The following is a 16,947-nucleotide window of genomic DNA, read 5'->3' as shown; positions in this document are numbered from 1 at the left end:
CTCCCATGCCGCCCTGTCCCCCCCTCTCCTCCTCCACGCCTGTGACACCCCCAGAAGGAGGGCTGGGTGACAGGGAAGAGGCCAGGACCCCCTAAATAAACCAAGACACTGATGGGACGATGCCAGCCTCACCTGCCACCGAGTCGGCACTCAGGACCTCATCAGCCCAAGTTCAGACGGCCTGGGGAGGGGGAAGGGTCACAAGCCTCCAGGCAGCTCACAGAACCACGGTCAAAACTGGAGGAAAGGCAGAAGCCAAGGTCCTGGGACAGGTCCTAAGACGCGTGGCCTCAGGCCCCTCCTGCATCGAAAGGCAGACGGTTTCGGGTTTAGAACAAAAGGGTTAGTGAATGAGCTGCACTGCCGTCGCTAGAGAGAGACTTCTGTTCTGCACCCACACGTCCAAACCAATCCAGGGGGCCGAATAGACCCCACGGTGCCCTGAGCTTTTGAAAGAAGGTTCGTATTTACCGTCTTCTCTCCAATGAGGGCGGAGTCGAACACATTTAAAAGTCACAGGACTTGAAGGCATTTGGAGTTTCTTGTTGTGCGTGGTATGCGGGTGTGTTCCGGTTGCACCGATTTGCATGCGGCAGTCCAGCTTTCCCAGCACCACTTGCTGAAGAGACTGACTTTTTCCCATTTTATAGTCTTGCCGCCTTTGTCGGAAGATTGGCCGCAGGCGTCCGGGTTTATTTCCGGGCTCACTCTTCTGTTCCCTGGGTCTGTAGCTCTGCTTCTGTGCCAGCCCCGCACGCTCTTACTGATCACTGGTTGCTGTAGCTTTGTAATACTCTCTGAGGTCTGGGAGAGTGATGCCTCCTGCTTGGTTTGTGTTCCTCAGGATTGCTTGGGCAATTCTGGGTCTTTCGTGGTTCCATCTAAATTTTTGGACGGTTTGGTCCAGTTCTGTGAAAAATGTCCTGGGTAATTTGATAGGGATTGCACTGAATCTGTAGATCGCCTTGCATACTTACACCTGGAATCTCATATACGGCACAAATGAACCTGTCTACAGAAAAGAAACAAACGCATGGACACGAAGAACAGACTGGCAGATGCCAAGGGGGAGGGGGAGGGAGTGGGATGGACGGGGAGCTTGGGGTGCGTAGATGAGAACTAGTGCATGTGGAGTGGATAAGCCATGAGGTCCTGCTGTGCAGCATGGGGAACTCTATCCAATCACTTGTGATGGAGGAACACATTGGAACATAATATGAAAGAAAAGAATGGAGGTATGTGCATAATTGGATCGCTTTGTGGTACAGCAGAAATTGGCAGAACATTGAAAATCAACTATAATAAAAAGTCATGGGAGTTTCCTCTGCGGCTAAGAGGGTTAAGAACCCTACTGCAGCAGCGGCTTGGGTCGCTTCAGAAGGGCGGGTTTGATCCCCAGCCGGGCGCAGTAGGTTAAAAGATAAATGCAACGAAGGAAAATACAGAAACATCCAATCTGAAGGCATTGGACTTGCCAGAACATACCAGGAAGCCAAGCCCCCAGAGGCTCCGTGCGTGCGCTCTATGCACAGCTCAGAGAGGTTCTCGCCGATGTCATCACCGGACAAGCCACAGATGAGATGCAATAGTTCAGTAACCACCCAGAAAATTAGGAGGCGTGTGAGTCTTCTAAAAACTCACTGAAGAAGAAGCACTGCCGGGGGCCAGGTGTTTAAATGACTTCCTCCATCCCGGGGAGGGTGTGTGGCCCCGGGCCTCTCACAGGCCTTTGTTGGGGGGAAGGTCACGGCTGGAGGGGGATGTCCGCACATTTATTAAGAACCTTGCAGACGGCTGTGACTCGCCCTGGCAACTTCACTCTGGGAATCGGTCCCAAGGACGTAAATCGAATTACAGAAAACGTTTTCTGGTCGGAGATGCTCATTTCAGCATCCTTCAGTGAAAAGTTGGGAACACTGGAAATATTTAACAGGAGCTGGTGGGTACCTAGGTGCTGGGCATGTGGGCAGCGTGCACCCGGGCTGGGCTGCCCGTCACTGCCGGCCGCCCGGTGAGCCTGCTCTGGGGGCCAGAGGGTACAGAAAACCCTCCAATTCGGTGGAAACACAACGAAGAAACAGCGGCGCCTTTGAACTGTGCATCCAAAGAGGACAGGGAAGGGGCATCTTCGAGGGCGCAGGAAGAGTCCCTCCTCTCGTGCTGGGGCGGGGGGTCTAGTGCTCTGAAGACACCTCATTTATGTTACAGAAGGACTGTGAAGGCTTCTTTCCAGCCTCTGTCCCCAGAGCCATTTCCAAGAGGAATGTGATAGCCGTTCTGGAGAAAAACACACAGGCAGGGCAAGTGTTTTCTAGCAGGTCTCTCTGAGCTCCTTCCCCAAACCCAGAACGGTGTCCCCAACCTCCCTCTCCTCCTATGTGCAGAAAGGGGGAGGCCCCCCCTACCGCGCACATCCCTGGAGCAGCCAGAGGGCAGCCCTCAGCTCCCCAGCCAGTGTGTGCTAGCAGGACGGCCGGCCTCACTCAGGGTCCTGGCGAGGCAGCCTGAGCCCTCCAGCCGTCGTGCAGCACCGACCGCTAAGGATCACCTCCAATGAGACATAAAGCTCTGAGCACAGCCCGGCTGCACACGGCTGTGGTCAGTGTGGCTGTGGCCCCGTGATATTTCCTTTGTCCCACAGCACCTGGTCCACAAGCTGCTCCTTGTGGTTAAAGGCGCTTCAGGCAGTTCTTGGAGCGGAGAGGGTACGAGCTGCACTGCCCAGAACTTGCAGGACAAGAGGCCCTGTCTGGCTCTCTGCTGATGGCCGTCAGCCCGCACCGGGATCGCTCCCGGGACACCGCAGGCAGCGCCTCCGGCCCCAGCGGCTGGCAGGGCAGAGCCATCAGCTGCAGGGCTGGGGGGCAGCTGAGGCCTCTGGTGACACCTGTCGCAGCACCGAGGTGGGGAGGGTGTTGGGGGGAGGTATCTCCCTCTGCCAGGTCCTGCCGAGCCCCCAGCACCTCCCCATACAGCCAGCATCTCGGGTCTGCTGCCCGGGGTCCCACGTTGTCACTGTCACATAGCGTGGTTCCAGGCGTGAGCTGCATTTCAGGAAGGTGAAAATAAGGCAGATCTGTATCTTGGAACAAGAGCAGAAAGATGGCATCTTCTCCGGGTCAAGCGTCTCGGGCTGGAAGGACAGAACGCCCCCTCCTCCCGCGGGCTGGGGGCCGAGGGCTTGCTGAACCAAGAGCCGGCTCGCCCTGCGAGGACACGGGCGCACTCAGCCTGGGGAGGCTGCCCGCCTCTGCTCGCCCCTGCATCTCCTCCACTTGGTCATCAGCTGCCCCGGCCCAAGGACCTCCTGAGCCCCAGCCTTTTGCCTAAGTGCCCACGGCCCCCGAACAACGAGGATCCCGCCTCCAGGAAATCTGCCTGGTTGGCTCTCCTGAGCACAGAATTCACTTTCACATGCGTGCACCCCATTAAAATCTCAGGCACCGGGTCGCACTGACCACCCACCCGGGACCTTGCTCTGTCTCGTTGGCAGGCCTGGATGGCATCACTCAAGCCCTGCCTCGGGCCTTTGCCCCTGCCACCCCCCTCCCCCAGGAAAGCCCTTCCTCCATGACCCCTCTTCTCCCTCTGAGCCCCTGTAAGAGGGGCTTCCTCTGCAAAGGCTTCCCTCCCGCTCCCCACCTGGTCCCAGAGTCAGAGGTGGCCAGGAGGGCAGGGCTGGTCCCCAGCCTCGGATGGCTCGAGACGGTGACCTCAGGCCAAGTCCCGCCCTCCAGTCTCCCCTGGAGACCTTTTTGCACCAGACCCTGGGGAGACAACTGGACTGTCAGGGCCATGGGCCAGCACCAGGCTCCGCCTCCCACGACGGCCAGGGCTGCTCGGGGTGGCGGGGAGGGGGGGGGCGGTGACCGGGATGGACAGTGGTGGGCGGCTGGGTGGTGTGTGGCTGAGCCTGAGCCCCAGTGCTGCACACAAGTTGGACGAATCCTTGTCCAGGCTGCGGCCCCTCCCTGCACAGAGCTGGGGGGACACTGACCGCATTCGCCAAGAGACAAATGTCCTCCGGGACTGCCAGCCCCTTCCGACCTTGAGAAAGACAGTTGTGGAGTGAGGGGTGGGCCCCCCAAACATATGCCACATCCTAACCCCAGTACCAGTGGCTGTGACTCTTTTTGAGAAAACAGTGTTTGCAGATGGGATTCTCTAAGAATCTCAAGATGATCCTAGATTGTTCAGGCAGGCGCTCACCCCAGTGACAGGTGCACTTAAATGACACAGAGGAGAAGCCACGTGAAGACGGTGTCCACGAGCCAGGGGACACTTGGGACCCCAGAAGCTGGAGAGGCAGGCGGGATGCCCCCCCAGAGCTTTGGGGAGCCGGCCCTGAGGGCACCTGGACTTCAGGCTTCTGCTTTACACCTGGGTGGGGACACAGCTCTGTCATTTTAAGCCCCCGGGTTTCTGGCGGTTTGTTATCCCAGCCCCAGGAGACCCACACCGAGCCTCCCGGGATGGCAGGGGGACAAGGACATAGCTGGCTTAGGTCTGAGGGCACCTATGCCTACAGAGAGTCCATTATGTCAGGTTCTGACCAGGAGCCCCGGGGAGTCTGGGGGGCTTAGGGCTCTGGGACCCCCGTGTCACTTCATGCCATGTTGTCTGGAGGGGGACCTGGGACCTTCTGCATCTCGCCCATCTCGGGATGACCCTAAGCCTCTGCCCCAGTCCTCGGGGGCCCCATAGGAAGGGCGACAGCCATCCTCCACCTCCCACAAGGCCGCTGGGCATGGGAGCGGGGGCCTGGGTCTGCCCCCCAGATCCCAGCAGAATGTGGCAGGGCAGGGACCATAAAAGACATGTGCCATATCCTGGGAAGACCCACTGGCCTGGGACCCACTGCCCCAAATCATCCCGTGTGGTCAGCACGGGCACCCAGCTGCAGCCCTCAGGGCTGGACTGGATCGATGGTGGGGACAGGTGGCTTCTGCCCTGAACCCAGGAGCTCAGAGCCTCAGGGGTACCAGGCAGTGTCCCCCCCCCCCACCACCTGAAGGAGGGCCAGACCTGTGTGACATGATGGGGCGGGTGGCCAGGGTGGCCGGGCAAGATGCCAGGAGCCAGGTGCGGGCAGCCCTGGACCCCAGGCCCTTCCTCAGGGCCAGATGTGCCCAGGCCCTGCTGTGGGTCTGACGGGGACATCTGCAGAGAGCCAGGGCCCAGGACACCTCAGAGTCACCAGTGACCCATGTGTGGCGAGTCTGCCCTCCGAGAGAGGCCAGCTGCAGCCCAGACCCCAGGGACATTCTGAGGGTCCCATCACCTGTGCAAGTCGTGTTCTCAGGGGGTGATGCTTCACCACCTGTTCTGAACCTTCGGGGGCCCCATGGCTGAGGCTGTCGAAGACCGCCCTGGGCCCATCTGGTGCTTGAAGGAGTGACCTGGTCTCTGCTCCCTCCACCCCCTGCTTGGGCGTCACCGGAAGCCATGGCCCCTCCCTGGACGGGGCTCTGCTCAGCTCCAGTTCCCGCTCAGCCCGTGTGAACACAGCCGGGGAGCAGAGCAGCCTAAGGCCTGGGCACCTGGAGCTTGATGGCAACTCCAGACGGGTTTGGTAATTAATTACGTCCGTCCCTTTGACCAAGTGTGAAAGACACTTTCACAGGCTATTAACTTGCTCTGATGGATCTGCATCAGCCCCTGCCTGGGCCCAGCATGCGGAATGGAATGTCTGCTCCAGGGTGCCTTTGCAAGGGTGGGGGCCCCGGGCCCCGGGCCCCTCCCTCACCCGGGCAAGAGGGCAGCAGCAGGGAGGCCGGGCAAGCTGACGCCCTGGGCTTTCTGAGATCTGGGGAGACTTCACTCACTGAAGGGCACCACAGAGGCGAGGAAGCTGCGGTGTTGGGGGGCCTGCTGTGAACCCCCAGCTGGGAAAGCCTGGCGATTCCAGCGCCACCTGGTGGTGATCTCAGGAACTGCAGCCCCATCCAGCCGCAGCCCCACGGCCCCCGCCCCAACCTCCCCCCACCACCCCACCCTCAGCAGGAGCCCTGACCCTGGTTAGATGGTAGAGGTGACAGTGGTACAGCTTGCAAATGTCACAAGTCACAAACCACTCCCCAGTATCTCGAGAGAAAGCCAGGGGAGGCTTAGGTGCCCTGGTGGGGTTTTCCTGATGTCCCTGCTCTGCTAGGGGACCCCAGGTAGATTCCACTGCCCCAGGGAGTAGCCATTGATTTCTGGGTAGCAAGGACCCCCAGGTGCTCTGATAAGTGATGGGCCGAAGGTGGTCTCCAGTACCCGGGACTGCTCTGTTCCCAGTAGCCCCGCAGCTCAGCCATCACCTCGCCTTTCACTGGCTCCATCTGAATGTACCGGGTCCCAGCTGCGAGCCAGGTGGACAGGAGAGACGTCCATGGCAGGGCTCACATCGAAGGGGACGGGAAGGCAGACACACAAATGTACCTGTCTGTGTGCTGGAGGGTGAGAACTGCAGGAAGTGAGGAAAAGAGGGCAGAGTCAGGGACCCTCAGACGACGGGGCTCCAGGAGCCATGGGATGGCAAGGAGGAGGGGGTGATCCTGGGCCAGTGCCGAGCGGTCACGGAGGAAGAGGACTGCAGGCAGCCAGGGGAGGTGTGCGAGGAGGGTGGCCCTGTGACCACAGCTCCCCTGGACCCACCGACCTGGAGGTGAATACCCCAGGGCCTCAAATATGCAAACAGCCTGGTCCTGGCACACCTGACCCCAGGTGGGCTTCAGCCAGGGCAGCCCCTGTTTCTATGCTTGGAAGCTGGCGATTGCAGTCGGAACTGCTGTGTATTGGCGTTCAGGATGCTCCAGGAATGACCCTCCATGGTTTTTTTTTTTTAGGGCCACACCTGCGGCATATGGAATTTCCAGGCTAGGGGTCGAATCGGCTCTCTCGGGGCCTACACCACAGCCACAGCAGCGTGGGGTCCGACCCACAGCTGTGACCTATACCACAGCTCACGGCAATACCAGATCTTTAACCCACAGAGCAAGGCCAGGGATGGAACGTGCGTCCTCATGGATGCTAGTCCGATTCGTTTCCCCTGAGCCACGATGGGAGCTCCATGATGCTCCATGTTTTGATATTTGACTCAAAACTGGCATCAGCCTTGAGAAGTGGGCGTTGCTCTTACCAAGGCACAAACCGGGCCTCCAAGAGGCTGACACTCTGAGTTCCAGGCCCCCGTTTTCAGCAGCAGAGCGGTTTCTGGTCCCAGGGCTGCCAGCTGGCTCCACAGCGGGGACCCTGCCCCTGCCCCACCTGAATGTTGACACCTGGTCCTTGGCTCCTTTGACGCCAGAGGACAAAGGCTTACGGCTGCTCACATGGCTAAGTCCTAAACTTCAAACCGTGGAATTTTGTAGTGCTGGCCCCCCGCCCCCAAACAGTGGGGATCAGCCAGTCTTTACAGAGTTGAGGAGACTTGGTGGTGGAGCTGTGTCCACGGACGTTTACCCAGGTTTCTTCTCCTGCTGCAGCTCCTACTGTCTAAACCCTGGGAGTGAGCTGCTAACGAAAAGAACCATCCATCTGCCTTCTGCTCTGTAGAACCTGTAGGTGGGACGTGGTGAAGGAGGGTCTCTGTGGTTGTAGCTAAGGTGGGACCTCAGCACATGCTCGTCCTGGATAAACTGGGTGGGACTGACATCCGTGACACGTGGGAGGGACCCAGGAGGGAAGAGGTGAGGGCACACGAGGACAGGTGGGGACGGGAGGGAGGTGGCCAGGAGCACAGGGCCACCAGAGGCCAGAGAGGCAGGAAGGACCCCCCCCTCCAGAGCCTCGCGCATGGGCCGCCCTGCTGCCACCTGGATTTGGGACTTTTGGCTCCAGAACTGTGAGGGAACAGATTCCTCGTGTCATGGCCACTAAGGGTGTGGTGACTTGGTGACTCGTTATGGCTGCACCCCTCCTTGTAGCCATGATGAAACTGACCGGGGGCGTTGCGGCCAGTGGGGTCCCCAGCCGTCAGTGGGGATTGGGGGCGATGGGAGACTGCATGTGGCTGCAGACCCTGCTCTGCCGAGGGTGGGGCTTGACGGAGCTCAGCCCCTGCACCGCCTCCCCAGACAGTCCAGCTTCTCATCATAGGCCTCACTGCGTCTGTCAAGGACTTTTGGAATCTAAATCCCATTGCCAACCCTAACTGACTTTGCCACCTGGGCATAGCTTGCAAGGAGGTGACCAGGAATCGGTGGTCAAGGCTGGTTGCCTGTTTTAACATCATCTGCCCCCCACCCCCTAGTGACAGAATGCTGATTATATTCCGGGCACAGGCACCCATCCAAATGACTCCATTTCCGATCAGGTAGCTGTGGCCCTGGGACTAAGTCTGGCCGACTGTAGGTGAGCAGAATTGAGTATGGGACTTTCCAGAAGATTCTTCACAGGAGGAGGCAGCAACCTGTGGGTTCAAAGAAATCACTTCTGGTGTTAGAACCAGAAGGGATGCAGCTTTAGCGTGAGAATTTACCCATCACTGCAGGTGGAGGAGTGAACGGGGGCGTCTGCCCACACAGGGGCCATCAAAGCTGAGACCGGGAGACCAAGAAGCCACCCAATGCCGCTGCTAGGACTGTCACCACGTGTGCCTTTTGTGCCCACAAACCTGGTCTCAGACTCTCAGATGTGGGCTCTGGCCACCAGGACAAACACACTTGCTGGCCTTGCCTGCAGGGGTCATGGCCAAGGCTGGCTGCACCTAAATTGCATCCAGAACATGAGCTGCAAGGGATGCTGGGAGCATTGTTTCCCAGAGCAGAGTGGTACCAGATGGGAAATGCGGTTTGGCCCAGTTACAAAACAGAGGTTGAGTTCTCTGGAAGGGCGAATCAGCCAAGGAGGAGAAGGGGCAGGGACAGAAGTGGCCAGTGAGAAGAGCCTCTGGCTAGGAAGGCATGATGTGGTGGCTGCAGACTATGCAGCACTGGGCAGGCCAGCCCTGTCAGGGCGACCATGAGTGGGTGAGAGTGCCGCCTTCAGCATCCCAGGGATGAGAAAGCATCTTAGAATGTGGAGGCTGGCCTCACCCTTGCCTGCATCCAGGGGCAGGGAATTCATCAGGACAGGTGCAGAGGTCCCCAGGTCCAGCTGTGAGGGTGAGGCAAGGAATTGTTGGTTTCTTTGGATCTTTTTATCATGACTCTTTCCCTCACCCCTTTCTTCCCAGTTTGGTGTGGCTTTGGGAAATGCAAGTACCATTCATTTCTTAAATTTGTCAGTATTTTCTACGCACTTGTCCACCTATTTTCTCAAATGTAGTTGTACTGGAGTCCTTGGCTAAATTCTACCATCACGTTAGCTTACCCAGGGTCTGCTTCTAATGGCTGTTTTTTCTCTTGCTGGTGAGTGCCACTTTCCAGTTTCTTTATCTGTTTCATAAGTTGCAATTTTTTCTGGAGCTTGTATGTAAAAGAACCACCGAGTTTGAGGTCAATGTGGTTTTTCTCCTAAAAGCATGCCTCCTTTTTCTCTGTTCCTTTTATGAATCAAACTGGATTGGGGCTAGACTGCAGCTTTGGGGAGTTTCCATTTACTTCTTGTGGCAGTGTTTTCAGAGGAGGTGCTTCTGAGCTTGGGCCCATGAGAACAGCAAGCTTCCTTCCCTGCCTAGAAAGACTTGGGTGGAGCTGGAATTCAGCCCCACCTCCACAGCTGGAGGGTTTATGCTGTGCTCTCTCACCCCAATGCTTCCAAACTGTGGCAGAAGCCTTGAGGAGCAAAACAGCCACATAGGAGGAGCAGGCCTCCTTTCCGGAGGGGGGCTTTACTTCCACATACCTCAAATATAGAAACGGCCAGTCTGTCTTTTGGAAATTCCCTGACCTTCCAGACAGTCTCAAGACTCAGCCAATCAGCCATATGGAAAAGTGTCTGTCTTGTCTTTTGTGCTCCTGGTGTTTTAAAATTGTTGCAACAGCTGCTCTGAGGGCCTTTCTCTTTCTCTTCCCCTGGTAACTCCACTCAGCACTATTTTGTATACGTGTTATACACATTTTTTTGTCTTTTTCTTTTTTTTTTTTTTTTTGTATTTTCAGGGCTGCACCTGTGGCATATGAAAGTCCCCAGGCTAGGGGTCTAATCAGAGCTGTAGTCCCCAGCCTACGCTACAGCCGCAGAAACACCAGATCTGAGCCTTGTCTGTGACCTACACCACAGCTCACGGCAACGCTGGATGCCTGACCCACTGAGTGAGGCCAGGGATCGAACCCGCAACCTCATGGTTCCTAGTCGGATTCGTTTCCACTGCACCATGACGGGAACTCCTGTTATACACATATTTGAAGTGACTGCCCTAAGTGTGTATGTGCTTTTCCTATGTTTAGTTTAGTTGTCTCGATTAAATTATTTTGGAAACTTGCTTTTATATAGCAATATAATCAGCATATTGCTACTCTTATTTTCACTCTAGGTTTTTATTGGAAACACATATGAATGAATGTTAACAGTTTAATATTCTGGTTAGTGGGAAGGAGTGTTTGTCATATTTACTTATTTTGCCTATGTTTATAGTTTCTCAAATAAATCCCCACTTCATACCACCAATATTCAAACATGAAAGGTAATTACTCAAAAAAGTTAAAGTTCACTCATACTGAATGAGCCTGTAACAATTTTTTTTTTAAAGAAGAGTTAGTAATTACAGATCTTCCCACAAAAAAAAGCCCAGGCTCTGATGATTTCACAGTGAATTTCATCAAATATTTAACAGAGAAGCACACTAATTTCTCACAAACTCCTCTGAGAGATAAAAGAAGAGGCAGGCGTTCCTGTCACGGAGCAGAAATGAATGTGACTAGGATCCATGAGGATGTGGGTTCGATCCCTGGCCTCCCTCAGTGGGTTAAGGATCCAGCATTTCTGTGAGCTGTGGTGTAGGTCCCAGATGTGGCTTGGATCCCATGTGACTGTGGCTTTGGTGTAGGCTGGCGGCTGCAACTCCAATTCAACCTCTGGCCTGGAAACCTCCATATGCTGTGGGGTGTGGCTAAAAAGACAAAAGACCAAAAAAAAAAAAAAGAGGCAAACGTTATTCTGTGAGGCTAGTATTGTTCTCATAGAAAAACCAAGCAAATCTATCACAAGGAACGAAAACTACAGACCAAAAGCACTCCCAGACATAGACGCTAAGGTTTTAACAAAACACCAGCACGATATAAAAAGGACAATACACCATGACAAGTGAGACTTTTCCCAGGAATACAAGGTTGGTTTAACACTTGGAAATGAATTAGCGTAGCAGCGGAAAGTAAGAAATATGTATCCATGTACCTGGGTGCTGTGTAGCACCCCCGGTCCTATGCCTTCACTGGCCCTGGAGCAGGTGTCACTGTCACCATCCCACCTCACAGGTAAGACTCTGGACGCACAGGCTGGAGTCACCCTGGTGCCTGGCAGGGCGTCTGAGCCCAGGGGGGCGGCCACTTAGTCTCAACCTTAATCTCTGTGCGCTGGCACCTCAGGAAGTGGCGGTGGTGAGAGGTGACTGATACGCTCATTCTATGCGGGAGCAATGACGTGCAGGAAACAGCTGTGATGTGTTTCTTATTCATCAAAGCAAGGCCTCCCTGGGCAAAAGGGTGGCCCCCCCCCAACACCTCGCACCTCCAACCCTGAGGTCTGAACCTTGGAATTGGAGCAGCGTGGCCAGGGGAGGGGCGGTCGGCCCTCCGCTCTCCATCTGCTCCCGCAGTCTCCTGGCCACCCAGCGCGGCACGGGGCACGGACGCATGCGGTTTATGAGAGTTGGGCGAATGGCTGCTTAGGTTTCCAGGTCCTAGGTGTGCACTGCCCCGTGGGGTGGTTTGGGGCTGCATCTTCAGTCCCTGCCTGGAAGGTTCTGCCTCCCTGGGGCGGAAGCCCCCTTGCACAGCGCCACCCCCACCGGCACATTTCTTCTTGAAGGGGCCGCCCGGCCGGTGTGGGCACACGGACCACGGGCCCCATGGTCACTGGCTCTCTGCAGTCTCCAGCAGCAGCTCAGTTCCAGCACCCGCACAGCTGTTTGCTTTTTTAAAAATCCCGTATTTTAAAATGTCTTCATTCTGTCCTTTTTGTGGCATTTTCTCTGGGTCCTCTAGGGCTTGCTTTGTCCCAAACGGTGGTCCCTGGCCACATGTGGCTATTTAAATTAAATCCAAATTAGTTAAAGTGACATGAAATGGAAAAGCTGGTTCCTCGGTCACACCAGCCACGCCTCGATGCCCCATGGCTTGCGGCCAGATGCTGCCATGGCAGGACGCGCGGCGGGGCGCGGGGGCTGTGGACAGTGCTGCTCGAGGCTTCAGAGCTTCCTGCTCACGTGGCCTCTCCTTGGCAAACAGTCATCCTCTGCAATGATGTGCCCGCTTCTCTCTGAGAAAAGCCTTCTTCAAGGAGCCGAGCATGTCTCACCGTGGTGGGCCCAGAGCAAGCCCCCACCTGTGTTCCCAGAGGAAGCGTTGGGTCGAGGGGTGTGGACGGGGGCGCAGGGGCGTTGAACGTCGCCAATGTGGGGAGCGGGCTCCGCGGGCCAGCAGGCAGCAGCGGGGGCGGGAGCTGGGTGGTGACAAGCACGGCGGTGCAGGCCGGCCAGGAGGCTGACTTGCTTCCCGGAGGCCGCCTCCCCTGCGGGCCCAGAGGCTGCAGGTTCTGCATACCGAGGTCCCATGTTCTGAGGAAGCCCAGCAGCCCTGAGCTGAGCTGGACTGGGAATTTGGCGGTAGGAACGGGGGGCTGAGTCAGACACTGGGAAAGCCGAGCTGAGAGCCATCATGAGCTGGAGACTCCAGGGGCACTGGGCACTGGGCCCAGTGAGGGGACAGGGGTGGACAAAGCCCAGGCGCCAGGAGAAGATGCCTGAGGATGGGGCTGCTGGCCTTGCCACGTCTACGTGGTGCCACCGGGGTGGCTGTGGCCCGGGGCCAGTCTGAGTGTGGCTCTGGGCCTGGTTGTCATCGGGCCGTGCAGGGTCCTGGCTGCACCCGTGGCACCGCCCCAGCCCCCGCCCCAGCCCCCGCCCCACCCCCAGACAAAATCAGTGGCGCTGTGTGCAGGGCGTGCCGTGGCCCTTCCCCTGTTTGGAGAAACATCTGGTTCTGATTGTCAACCTAGAATACGAAAACTCTCCTGGGGAGCCGCGGGAAGGGCCTGGTGGCCTGGCGCTCTGGTATCCTCACCGCCTGCAGCTGGGGCCTGCCAGGGCCACCAGAGTCCACCTGCAGGGCCCTGCTGTGCGGCCGCTCCGGCCTGTGGGACCCCACCAAGCGCGGTGACTTCACGGGGAGCTGGGGAGGTGGCCGTGCGACACGGGGCTGAGAGGCTGAGGAATGCCAAGTCTGCCCGGAGCTCAGACCCCGCGGCGCTGACTTGATGGATGGCGGCCGGGGCGGCTGACGCCCGGGGCGAGGAAGGGCGCCAGCTTCGTCAGCTGCAGCAGAAAATTCTCTTCGCGCCCCTGGGGAGGGTCATCCTGAAGACGCTGGGACCTTCCTCCCCGTGACTGGCCCCCTGGGCGTCTGCGCAGAGACCGAGGCCCGCCAGGCCTGGCAGGGGCTGCAGGGCGGGGCCTTCCAGCTCTTTCCATCGTCAGAGAAAGACGTTCATCCTGGGCGGCTCCGGCCACGTCTCTCTTTTTTCTCTATTACTTGTTGTCTAAACCCTTTGCTATTTTTATTTTTTTCTGATTTTTCCTAGTGTCCTAAACATCCTGCCGCTGTTTCAAAACACACCACCTTGAGTCGGATTCGAACTCTTGTCGAGGCGCTGTCGGGCTGAGCCATGTGCTCGGGGCGAGAATAGACGGGAACGGAGGGGCCTCCGGGCCTCGGGCCCATGGTGTTGCTGCTGGCTGGCGGCCTCCAGGGGGACACGCATGCATGGGCTGACCTAGACAACCAGGGAGATCACTGCTACAAATGGGCTGGAGGAATTCTTTTTTCTTCTCTCACATATTTATCTATAGATAGTCACATATCATATTTACCTCTAGGTGGGCATATATGCATCTCTTCCCATCACCAAGGTCGAGCTAACAGTTGCTTCACGGCCCTCGGCTTGGTGCAGCTGCACTTGACGTTGGCCAGGCTGTGGATGTCGGCTGCGCTGGCCCGGCCGACAGGGTTTGTGCGCAGTGATGCTGGGAGGCTGGCCGGTAGGCACAGGGTATTGTAACTGGGAGGTGCGCCCTGTGGACCGGTGAAGGGCCCCCTGGCTGGGCACACACACATCTCCACTCGAGCCCGCCGGGATGTGTGAGCATCTCAGCTGTAGGCAAACACAGCCTAAAGCTCTGGTGCTGGATCAACTCTGTGTGAGAATCACGGCCCAGACGGGCCACCAGTCCTGAGGCTGGAAATGATAGGGAGACAGTGGAGCCCTGTTTGATTCTGTCTCCCTGGCGGCCTTGACCTCGCCTCTGCTCCGGCCCTCGAGGGATGAAAGTGCAGATGCAGGAAGCGGTCCCCGTCTGTCCACCGTTCTCTGGGTGCTACTCCGAGTCTCGGGGGCCTGCCCCTCCGGAGACCTCGGCCCCGGGCTCGTCAGATTGGGCGAGGCCCTGGGAGCACACGGGGGTCCTGGCACCTGTGGGGGGTTGGGAGGGGGGCCCTGGCAGCGGCAGGCGCCTGTGGAGACAGGCTTGCCTGCCTTTCCGAGCTTTCCCTGGGCTCACCCGCGTGGATGCGCTCCCAGGGTCTGACCCCCTGCCTGGCTCCGAGCCCGCGGAGGGACAGCCCTGGCTGCAGCTGCAGCCACCCACAGAGGAGGCCACGTCCCAACGCTGGGGAGGCCCGTGTGGCAACACGGAGCACATACTTCTGTCCTAAAATAGATTTTATCAGAAAAAGAAAACAGATGGGGACGGAGATGCGGCTGCTGCTTTTATGAAAAGCTCAGGAAGCAGCTTAACGCAGCCGTGCCTCCCCTCCCGCCCTCCCGACGGGCTTGGAAACCGCCGAGGACCCATTTCACGCAGGACAGCTGAGAAGGGCTGGCCGGGTGGTGGCAGGGCTGTGAGACGGGCAGGTGCCCGAGCGGGGCAGGCCAACCCAACTCTCCCGTCTTTGTCCATCTCTGGCGGCACAGAGTCACAGAGGGTGTTGCGAAGAGCCTCCGTCCTGGCCAACAGCAGGGCCAGGATGCCCGTGGTGAGAGGCTCGGTGGGAGCCTGGAACGGGGCGGGTGGGGCCATCCCAGCTGCAGGCCGTCCTGGGCTGCAGCTCCAGGCCCTCTGGGGTCCCCATGGGGTCCCCTCTGGGGCCTTGGAGCAGGCAGGCCTGGGGTTCTGCTTTGGGGGGCGTATTGAGCAAGAACAGCAGTCGGGGGTGGGGGACCCACAAGCCTTTCCGTGTGTGGTGGCGAATGATTCTGGAAACAGAGGGTCTGGATTTCCTGGCTGCCTTTTACAATCGACTCTAAATTAATTCCTGTTTTGGGAAAGCCTTAGAGTGTGAACAGGTCTGTATCATGATTAATATTATCTGGGTAAAGCCTTGATTCAGCAGAATTCCTCTTGACTCAACTTGTCAGCACATGACTCACGGTGCAGCCATGGGGGGAGAAGAGTCATTAAACTTCTCAGTGAAACGGCCCCGTTCGCTTGCGTTAAAAGCGCTCTGTTTATCTGGGAAGGCCTGTGAGCCTGGCTCACTGCTTAATTTTCAAGATAAGATTTTATAACCAGCAGTGAACTTAGAGAGCTGTTTCCTTCTATTTGATAGGGTGTTTTCTTAATTCAATGGATTTTATTATATTTATAGTTGTATAACTATCATAGATTTGTGAAGGACCCGTTTCTTTTCAAACGCCAGACCCTCAGGGCGTGGAGATTTAGGGCCACGACAGGTGTGTCTGCAGCTACAGCTCAGGAACTGCAGACGAGGGCGTCTTAGCAAGACCCCGAGGAATTCCTGGGCATTTAGAAAGCTCCATTTAGGGGCGACCGAAAACCAGTTCCCGAATGGCATGCAAGAAAGCCGACCACGGGCCTGGAGCCGCAGGACAGACGTGTGCGTCTCCCCGGCACCTCCAGGCACAGACGCGCGGAGGTAAAAGTTGCGAAGCTGCAGGCCAGCTCCGTGAACGCCCTGGGCTGCCTGAGCTCTCTGCCGGCCACCCGGCCCAGCGACCCTGACGCAGGACCGGGGGATTGGGAAAGATGTGGGCGCCTGTCACCCGTGCAGTCACGGGGGGCCGGGAGCTACCCAGCACCCCTCTCGTGGGCTCTGGGCCCCATCAGCCCTGTGGGAACCCCTGAGCCGCGACCTGCTCTGGCGATGAAAGGTCCCTCACCAGGAGTCGGGGGTCACTCAGGACCCCATTCCAGCTGAGAGACAAGTGCTCATGGTCGTCCATTATGCCGTGTCCCCACGCACACACGTGGGAGCTGCTTCCAGACCCTGCACAGCTGTCTCCGGGGCTGGGGTTTGAGGGAAGCCAGCATGGCCTCGCTCCTGTTCTGAGCTCGGACGCTTCCACGAGGACAAGGAGGGGGCATTGGGGTCCCCACCGGGCCCACGGCTGGTGCTGCAGGTAGGGTTGCTGGAGTCGAGAAAGGGTGGAATTGAAGCCCCCCACTGCCCTTCAGCCTCGGCCTGGCTGCCCCTGGAAGAACCTGGAAGACGGTCTACAGGTGTCCCTCGAGGAATGTTTACAAGCATGGAGCAGCTGGGCCCCTGAACTTGGCACCAGGCAGCCATATGCTCGTGGTGGGAGAGGGTGGTAGAGGCAGCCACGGGGTCCTGAGCAGTGTCCCCAGTGTGGACACGGTGAGCAAAATTGGGTGAAGGGAGTAAGGAAGAGAAAATGAAGAGGACAAGAGCCAAAACAGAATTCAAAATTCACTCCTAACGTGTTTCCAGGGGAATACCACTCAGCCATCAAAAAGCAAGAGAGAGAAGGCCACGTGCAGCAACACGGATGCAACCAGAGACTCTCATCCTGAGTGAAGGACGTCAGAGAAAGACAAATCCCATATGC

This window comes from Phacochoerus africanus, chromosome 3 (assembly GCF_016906955.1).
Source record: "Phacochoerus africanus isolate WHEZ1 chromosome 3, ROS_Pafr_v1, whole genome shotgun sequence".
In the NCBI taxonomy this organism is placed as follows: Eukaryota; Metazoa; Chordata; class Mammalia; order Artiodactyla; family Suidae; genus Phacochoerus; species Phacochoerus africanus.
This window is presented reverse-complemented; position numbering follows the sequence as displayed.